This window comes from Camellia sinensis, chromosome 8 (genome assembly GCF_055761805.1).
Source record: "Camellia sinensis isolate YWXY chromosome 8, ASM5576180v1, whole genome shotgun sequence".
Classification (NCBI taxonomy): Eukaryota; Viridiplantae; Streptophyta; class Magnoliopsida; order Ericales; family Theaceae; genus Camellia; species Camellia sinensis.
In genome coordinates, this window is record NC_138968.1 from 193,497,266 (window position 1) to 193,507,404 (window position 10,139).

At 33.5% G+C, this 10,139-nt stretch overlaps 1 long non-coding RNA gene across 2 annotated transcripts; it reads right to left on the bottom strand.

Annotated features, from left to right (window-relative positions):
• Positions 1-1,487: 1,487 nt before the first annotated feature.
• LOC145797530 (uncharacterized) lies at positions 1,488-9,924 on the bottom strand. Of its 2 annotated transcripts, none has more exons than XR_014339088.1 (3): positions 5,328-9,924; positions 2,099-5,225; positions 1,488-1,987 (listed from the first exon to the last, which is right to left on the bottom strand). It is a non-coding gene; the product is annotated as an uncharacterized LOC145797530 (long non-coding RNA). The 2 variants fall into 2 exon arrangements; XR_014339089.1 differs by lacking the exon at positions 1,488-1,987 and having other exon boundaries at positions 4,048-5,225; positions 5,328-8,250; positions 9,698-9,922.
• Between the last annotated feature and the right edge of the window lie 215 nt (positions 9,925-10,139).

Sequence of the window (10,139 nt, forward strand, 5' to 3'; positions counted from 1 at the left end):
TTATTATTCACTAGGCTTCTGCTCACAGTTTATATTATGTATGTAGGTGAGCCAGCGTGTGACCAGGGCCAAAGTTGACGATCTTCTGTACTGTTTTGTTAGCCAACCGTTGTGTCTCCCAAGAAGGTTCCGATCGAAGTCTAATGCCATGGCTGTTTTTGTTTCCATGCTAGTCTTTGTAACTATTTTGTTAAGACAGGTCTTGGGATGTAATACTTTGTAAATATTGGTGTCCTTTGACTGGCATGCTTATGTATATATATAAGTTTTGAAATGTACTGTCCCATGTACGTTATCACAGCTCATTGGACTTGTCTATTTTGTATTATTACTTCCGTAGCCCCTTATTATTTGCTAAAATCTTCAGAGGCCTTTGGTAATCCACGGATTACTGGCCAGTTACGGTGCTAAACCTACAGGGGCGGGTTTGGGTCGTGACATGATTAGACCCCAATGGCGAAAGACAGCTGTAAAGAATGGGTGAAGGGGGAAACAAACTCCGCCCTCTGCAATTGATAAGAGAGGGAAGATGATTGTGCTTTTATCAGCCCTCTCCATATCAAGGGTGGTGTCTGTCACAAGTGAAAGACAGACGTCATCAAGGATAGAAAAATAGCGTCGAAAGCTAGAGACTCGATCCGCGGAGAGCAGGTCTTTCAAATGCTTTGCCATTTTCGTCAGCCTATATGAGTACGCTAAACTAAAAACAAACCAGGAAAAGGGATTCAAAGCAGAGATGAAGGGAACTTACAAGTGATGGAGAGGACAATGAGGGATAAAAGGAAGTTACAGAGGTGAGTCAGAAGGCACTCCAAGAGCTTCAAGTGTCCAAAAATGTGTATGTGTTCGAAAAGACGACGAAATTTTGAATCATAATAAATGGAAGAAGCGTACGAAGGGGCGAGAAGTTGTAATGACGACCGAAAGGCGTGAGCTCTGACATCCGCGTTGGAATAAGGTTAGCCGCCGAATTTCGGCTCTAACTTTTCGAGTTCAAAACCAAACACACTAGCTAACTGTTGTTAGTGGAGTGTTTGGGGGGCAATTGTGGGGACCGAATATTGGGAGACATAAAGAGGTCGAATAATTGAACTTGAAGAGTCGAAATATATACATCTCATTCAGCCCCGTCTTATACATACAAATCCAAAAGTTTCGGCCAAATAACCAGTTGAGTAAAGGGCCGAGCGAAGAGCAGTTTGCAACAAAAGGAGTCGAGTAAATAATTATATGGCGAATTGAAGGTGGGCCCAGCCCTGAGCCCCAAGAAAGAAAAGATATAAATAAAAGAACATCAGCCGGAGAAAGGTATGTGAGAATTATTACGCTTAACTTAAGATACAAGTAACTAAGAGAGCATACACTGACTTAATCGTCGGAATGCTAATTCCGGCACCCCCGACCGGGGTGTTTATTCATTTTCAGGTTGCTAGCTGAGGATCTCGAGCGTCCCAGTGGATCAAAAGAGTATTTTCAAACCACTTCCCTACAAAAATAAAACTTCTTACATATTTAAAGATCTCATAATTTCGTCTGCAAATTGACATACAAATATTATCTCTCCTCACTTCCATCTCATTGTCATCACAGTCAACATCATTTCCATGGCATGCTTGTTGAGACGAAGATCCTTCATCTTCATTAGGCACATAATCTGTGAATCTATCATAAGAGTCAAATGCAATATCGCGGAACTCACTTCGTCGGATGAAATTATGAATTGTCATTGTTGGACAAACAAGTTTGACTTGGGTCGCCTACTTGTAGTTTGGTGGGATATCCTTTATCATCGGTCATCTTGCTTTCCAAGCCCCAAACGTTCTTTCTATTACACTTCCAAGTGATGAATGTGCTTGGTTGAATTTTTCTTGTGCATTTTGAGGAGGTTGACCATGTTCAAATTGAGTTTGATGGTATCTCTCTCCTTTGTAAGGTGTAAGGTATCCTTTCATGTTTGGATACCCAGCATCCACTAAGTAAAATTCATCTATTTTAAAATTACAAAATGAAATTAAAGTAAGCAATTATAAATGTAAAAACAAATATGGAGATGTGAGTGTGATGCATCTACTGTAGCAATCAAATATAAAACAGTTACCTGCTTGTGGTTTTGGAAAATTATAACTAGGATTCCTAATTGTATCCAAGAAGATCCAAGTATCGTGTGCACTTCTTTCTCATCCTGGTAAGCAAAATGTGAAACACATATCAAAGTCACATGCGACCATTATTTTTTGAGTTGCATATCTCTTTCTACCTATTAAACGAGGTTGCGTATCTGGAGATATATATGCTTTGATGTATGTTTCGTCAATTGTTCCAATACAATCCTATTACAAAATAGTTCATAAAATTATTTTTAGTCATAGATTATTAGAAATATCCGACCAACATTATTATATGTAACACCCAAGTTCCACTTGTAATTATTTTTTTACCTTGAAATGAGGATAATATTTGCGTTTGCTTCGAATATATGGATGCACACCATTTCTCGGTTGAGGTCTTACCCAATCAATAGACATCATTGTAACAGCTTTTAACACCTTCTTGAAGTATTTTGAAATAGTTTCGCCGGAATGTTGAAATTTTTCTTGGGTATTTTTTTTTTCGAATGTCACCGCCAACAATATACAAAAATATTGCAACATGCTCCTGAACCGAGACTTTTCGTCCAGTTTCAAGGCCATACTTTGTTTGTAACAAATCACACAATTGATAAAATACCTCTCTTTTCATTCAAAAATTTTCAAATATTCTTGTCCGATTCCCTTCTTGTAATTCTACCATCCACTTCCCCCCTATTAAACTAGATGTCTTACATGACTTTTTTATCAAATAATTTGTCACATATGTCACTACAACTATTGCCGCCGAAGCTAAGAGCATGTTATTATGTTGTTGGGTTTGCAATGTGCTGCCTTCATCTTCAGTATCTTCATCATTGTGATCATCATTCCATTCGTTATCACTGTTACTCATCTCCAAAATACCTACCCATTTAAAGGCATAGTTACTATTACAAGAATGACCTTGCTTTCTTGTAATTAGATTTTAGTCCAAATTAAGCATTACAAATAAAAGTAAAAATGTTTTAATTATTTATCACTTTGATAAATTTCTTAGCATCATTATTAATATCAAATGATCATTCTACAAACACAAAACACATCTAAAAAAGCTCAAAATTTTCTCATACCCAAAAGGATTTTATAAAAATAATAATACTCAAGAGTTATGAGTAAATAAGTCTAATCAATAAAACATGCAATTAGTTATTCCAAATATCAGTATATGATTTAGAGTAATTTTATACATAAACTTCACAATACACTACTTGAATTTTAACTACACTTCTCATTTCATAATAATTTTTTTACAAATTTTTTTTATAATAAATATATGTGAATAAATTTGTTCAAGTAGTGTTTTGACAACATAAGCAACACTAAGTGTCTTCACCATTGAAGTACGGAAGAGAGATACATGTCTTCACCATTGTCAAAACCCAAATAAGTGTTCATTTATAGAATTATCGATTGATAGAGATCTTGGCAAAAAATATCACCACTAGTTCTTGTTAATTATTGACTTTCATTTTTGTTAATTATTGACTTCGACTGAAAGTTCATAATATTTATTGAAATGTCATCCCTAATTAGAAATACATATCTTTGCACCTGATGAGATAAGAATAAACACAAGTTTATGTATTTCGAATCACATCAATAAATTTATTTTTTTCACTAATAAATTTACTCACCACTTAACTACTTGGCATATATTTAAAAAATAAAAATAAAATAAATAAAGCCTTAAGTTTATGCTACTTTACATGATTTAACTTTTGTTTCTTTTTGGCCCAAAAATTGGATTACATCACCACATAGCACACCAATTTATTATAACAAAAACCCAATACATCCATAAACCAGTAGGTTGTTGGTTGAATATTTTGGTGATTTCAAACCATCAGCCAAAACAGGTAGTGTAGGTTACAGAATAAGGAAGAACATTAGCGAACATATAACTTCAATTTTTACACAATTTCAACAAAAGAGAATTATTATTTATTAACACAAAAACCGACAAATTAATCAAATGCTCATTAAAAACAACAAGCAAATTTAACTTCCTATAATTTGACCTCCAATGAACACAACAATATAGCAGCAACAGATTGAAATTCAAACCAGAATGACCTCCAAATTCAGTACAGCAACAGCAACAAATGAAAATCCAGCACAGCAATAGATGGACATTAAACACAAAAAATAAATACAACACAACAAGCATAAGGCAATTCAACCTTTCTCATAATAACACCAGCTAGAAAACATGTATATATAAAAGTCTTTACCATTCATCTACCATTCATATTCAAAATTGAAACCAACCATCCAACCATCCAACCATTTAACTAACATTCAACTAGTCAACCATTCACCTACCATTCAACTAAGAAAATGCTACCTACCCAAATATTAATAATAAAAGTCCAACATAGTCAATATTAATCAAAGTCCAACAAAATATTAATAAAAGTCCAACATAGCCAACAATATCTGTCAAAGTCCAACAACATATTAATAAAAGAAAAAAAATAATGAGTTTAACACAACAGTCTATCTCAAAAACAATTAGCCGCGATAGCCTGTGGTGGTCTTTTCCATCTCAATCTCCAACTTTAGAAACCTCAACTGAACTTCATCCGTAGGAAGACTCATGAAGCACTCACGACGTTTGTCTCGTAAAAACAATCTAGCAACCCACACATACAACTCATCATCCAGGGACACACCAGGGATGCTTTCCAACATCGTCAAACATTCTACAATTAAAGGATATCTTGATGAGGTCTGTGTTAAAGTTACTGAAGATGACTCAACCACATCGACAATACGATCAAATGTCTTGTTCAGTAGAGATGTACCAATAAATTTCTTCTTTGTCTTTGTCTTGCTCTTGGTTGATGAACCATCAGTGTTTGATGACCGCTTTTTGTTTAACTTGGAATGATGAACCACCTCCAAATCAGCATCATCATGAAATTCAGCATCATGCGGGGTATAAAATTCCTCTGGAGTCTCATCAGTGTGAGGCGTTACCCCTGAGCTAGGAGTGTATGCCCATTCTCCTGTAGCAGCTGCTTCTGAGAATAGTATGTCTAAGTTTTCAGTGAATTACAACAGCATACGCCGGAATTTAGCAGCATCAGGATATCTCTGCAATAATTACAAAGGAAAATTTAACAATTTCAAGTAACAAAATTTGGTGTATTTAAACAAAAAAACAAACAAAATATGTACATTAAGCAATTCACGTACCTCCAATTTCTTGGTCCACCATTCATCAGATGCAAATATAGCTCCAGTCAATGTATCACGACCTAAGCCTGTCTTACCCCTTAACAGATTATTCCATAGAAGCCAATCTTTTTTCAACATATCCCAATGATTTTTCATTTGTATTCGTTGGTATGCTTTTCTAGTCATACTTTTAAACTTAGTTATCACATTTTCCCACCTGACCCTATCTAAGTGTGTACCAGGTCTATGTCCAACCTTTACTTGCTCAACACAAAGCTTAATAAAAATTTCATTTGATTTGCATCCCAATGAGCTTTAACGGATAGTACTTGACTTGATTTTCCCTTGTTCTTCCTATTTTCAGATTGTGTTTCCTCTTGGGTACTTATTCTATGAAAGAAAAATGCAAATTTAAAACAAACTCATTCATTAGTGCTTGCATTACAACAGCTAGATTAGTACAAAAGAACCATACATGGCAACTACGTTAACATTCATTGGGTACAAAGCTTAGTACAATAGTTCATGGTAAACTACATTAGCACAAAAACATCGAGTATCTCTAAACGACACCTATCATCATTTGAAGAGGAATGCAACTGACATAACAATACAAATCGTGAGCAGACCCACAACAAGTTGCTTCATGAAAGCATTGGATTGCTCAAGCATTTGGTTCTTCACTTTTAGTCCTACTGTCTCCATATTTTGATTTTGATCAAGCATTCTCTCGTTTCTCAGCCTCTCTACCATCGTCACAGATTTTAGGGTACACCACCTCCAAAATTGACAATTTCTCTTATCACAAATGAAATGCAGTTTCCTTTAGATGGCTTGTTAGACTCGGTAACCCTTATGACATTTCTTAGCCCACAATCACATTTCAAAGCCTCATACCTCAAGTCGAAGCTCTCACCACTAGAATAATAGTTACTAGAGGATGACATGCCTCTGCATTAATTAGGAACAATTGAATCCAAATCCTCATTGGGAAGCTAATTGTAAATACATTGCACCCACAAAGTATTGATTGAATAAAATGTTTCTAACATAATGACAATTTTCAAATGGGAGAGTTATTTGTAATTATGTAATAAAATTACACTTATTCCAAGGCCTATTCTCCTAGTCCCCTAAAGTAAAAGTCATACTTTTTTGTGGTGATAAAAATTATACACACAAGGCCTTCATAGACCCAGACAAGATTTTCAAACAAAAGCGTTTCTACACTGTTGGAGAAAGGTAAAATTAATAAAGGCATTTCTTAAGGAGAAAGGTAAACATTTATGAAAAGATTTTCAAACATTTCTTCCCTATTCTCCTAAAGCCCTTCACATTTTTCATTAATAATGCAGAACTACACCTGTCTAAGGGCAAACTGTTCTACAACTATCTATGCAAACTGTTCCCTATTCTCCTAATGTAACTGTCTATGCAAACTGTTCTATAACTGTCTATGCAGAACTACACCTGTCTAAGGGCAAACTGTTCCCTATTCTCCTAAAGCCTTTCACATTTCTTCCCTATGCAAACTATTCTACAACTGTCTGAGGGCAGATTTAAAGTTTAGGAACACATCTGAGCATTAAGAAGTTTAAGATAATCCAATGCCTCTCATATATTTTGAACTTCCTTTTGTTTTTCACAGGGTAAAAATGCCAAAGATAAAGGTTGTTGAGGGCAAATTTGATTTCCTATTGGTAGAATGCAAGTTTAACTAAATTAAGGATGTTGATGTGCTTTAGAGCTCAAATCTGGCAAATAGTTTTAAAAGTGTCTTATTTTGGAGAGAAATTTTTGGCTCTACTAACTTTACATTTATGTTAAATATTTGAGAAATAAACATAAACATATGCCTTTATATTCATGAAAAATACCACATGACAGTAGCAAGTGATATCACCCACCATGCAATAAACTTTGACATGTTACATTTTTGTGTAAAGCCTGAACTTTGACATGCTAGATTTTAGGTCAAGCTTGGTCGCTAAATACCAAAAGTTTACAACAAGATGAATTATTTATAAATGAACAATATTACACATAAATAGAATCTTTACTTAATTCTCTTATCGTTAGCAACAAAGGTAAATATGGATTTCACAATCTTTATGTTTAGTGCAAGAAAATATGATGAAATTTACGTTGTTCTACTTAAATTAATCACAATCATTGCTTAAAACAAGAGCTACTATCAAGAGTAAAACTCAAAACATCTGAATTTAAGATTACCTTACTTGCACTTGTTCATTTAATAAGGGCATTGCATAAACATAGAAAACTACATGAACTGTGGATAATAATTAATAAGCAAGATTGGGTAACCACATGAGCATGTAGATGAGATCAAATCCAATAAACATATCTAAGGTAAACCATAATTACAGAACTCTTAAATAACCTAAATTTCAAATTAGTGCAAACACTAAACAGGGTCGAAAATTTGATCAAAAAACAAGAGACCTAGATGATTAAAACCCAAACATATGCACGAGAAGATTAGAGATACCAGAATAGCAAACATAGCAAAACGTTTGTTAGATATGGGTAAAATCCAAATTATAAAAAAAGAAAATTATTCAGATAAATATAAAATATATGTGAGACTACATGAACTAGAAACCAGAAACCCAAAACCAAAATCGATGTATTGCCTTCATGAACCAGAAAGAGGGATACCCTAAATGAACCAGAAACCAAAATCGATGAGAGAGAGAGAGAGAGAGAGAGAGAGAGAGCAAGAGCGAGAGAGCAACCAGAAACCAAAAACAAATACAAACCCTAATCGGATTTGAACATAAAGCAACCAAAAACCAAAAAAACCCTAAATCGATGTGTATGTCTAATATATATATCTATATATAACAAAACATAGGGTTTAGGGTTTCAAACCTTACTTTTTCATGGAGATCAACGGAAAATAGGGACGATCGTCGGCGATCTTTGATGTGTGGAGCAATTATTCGCCGTTCGGCAGCGAAAGAAAAGGAGAAGAGGAGAGCGCCGTTTAAGAGGAGAAGTGTTAGGTCTGAACTCAGAGCTGTGTTTATATAGTGGCATTTTTGTAATTTCTTAAGTTTTGGAGGGGCATATAAGTCATTTTGCCCCTCCAGGATCAACTACGCGCTTAAGCTAAATTGATAAGCACCCTTGGGCCAACTTTGAGATTTTAGCCGAAAATGGCTTAAATTAAGCTATAATCTGTGCCTTATAAGCTGCACCAAACACACCAACATAGCTTAATTTAAGCCAAAAGCTGATTTAAGTTGGAAAAAAGTTTTACCAAACAGGCACAATATCACTTTCTTGATCAATTTTAACTTTTCTTGTCTTTTACTGTCTAGGTAATCTGAAATTCTACTATGTTTATTCTTGCTTACTCAAATAAACTGGGTTCTCATTTCATTTATTCTTTCATTACTAAATCATTATTTTCCAAATAGACCGATTTCTTACTTGGTTTCTTAATCAATTACTACTTAATCAATGACTCATTCTTTAACCAACTAATTTATGTTGAATCTTAACTTATTAATCTTCATTTCAAAACTTAGGTTCATGCATGACTCAATCAAATATGCAAAAACGTTCCCAATTACATATATTTAAAGTTAATTCCACTTATATTTTAAAATTCCATGATTTTAATTAAAATTTAAACCTTGAATTTTATGTTTTAAAAATCATCTTTCAATTCTTTCTTTGTTTTATGAAACATAAAATTGAATCTATAAGGCCCTTGCAAAAATATTTGCATGTATGAAATTAAATCAAAATCAAATCAATTTTTGATTCTCAAAGTAAAATTATAATTCATTCCCTAATTTGTCCAAACTTATATTTAATTCATTTTCTTTATAGCAAAATCAATTTCGTAGAATTTAAACTTATTAACTCAATCTTTAACCAAATACTTAATTTATGATCATATATGTTCCAAAATATAATTGAATTGAACAACACTTTTAAATTAAATTACATGCATGGATTAAAAATAAAAATCAAACAAATTCCTAATTTTCATAATAAAATCAAAACTTTGTCTAACTTTAAGATTAACTCCAAATTTTCATAAATTTGATTTTTCTAAAGTTTTTCCCTTTTTTCTCTTCAAAATATGAAATTGAATTAATTCAGATTTTTCATAATCCATGATGCATGTTGTAATTAGAGTATTAATTTGCTCATGCACGTAACAATGAGACTTATTTTCATGCAAGATCACAACATCAAATCCAAAATAATTAATTTTCATAACCATGAACCTAACTTAATCCCCTCATCTTTGTTTTTTAATTTCTTCCAATTTATGTGAAATTGAACCCAAACTCATCTTTAATTTCAAGTATAACACAAGGATTCTACAAAATTAAACATAAATTTCATACCTTAAACTTTAATTTCAGTATATTTGATTGATTCTCCTCTACTTCCTCTTTTTTTTTTCTTCATTTCTTTCTTTGATCCATAGCTCTTGAGCTCTCCTCCATTTCCAGCAACTCTTTTCTTCTCCAACAACCAGTTAAATTGAATACTCTCTCACTTTCTCTCTCTCTCTCTCTCTCTCCCCGTTCCTCTCCCTCTCCCGAACTTCTTCAAGAATAAAGAATGAGTTCATTTCTCTACTTGAAATTAACACAATACACATATACCCATTTCATGGTTCAGCACATTCACACGTGCACATATTATGGGCCTTTCTGAATCAAGTTATTAATTTATGTATTAATTTAATTCAATCCCAATCTTAACTGATTATAATTAACACTTAATCTTAATAAATCTCAATTAGCACATAATTTAATTAATCGTAACTAATTACAAATCTCG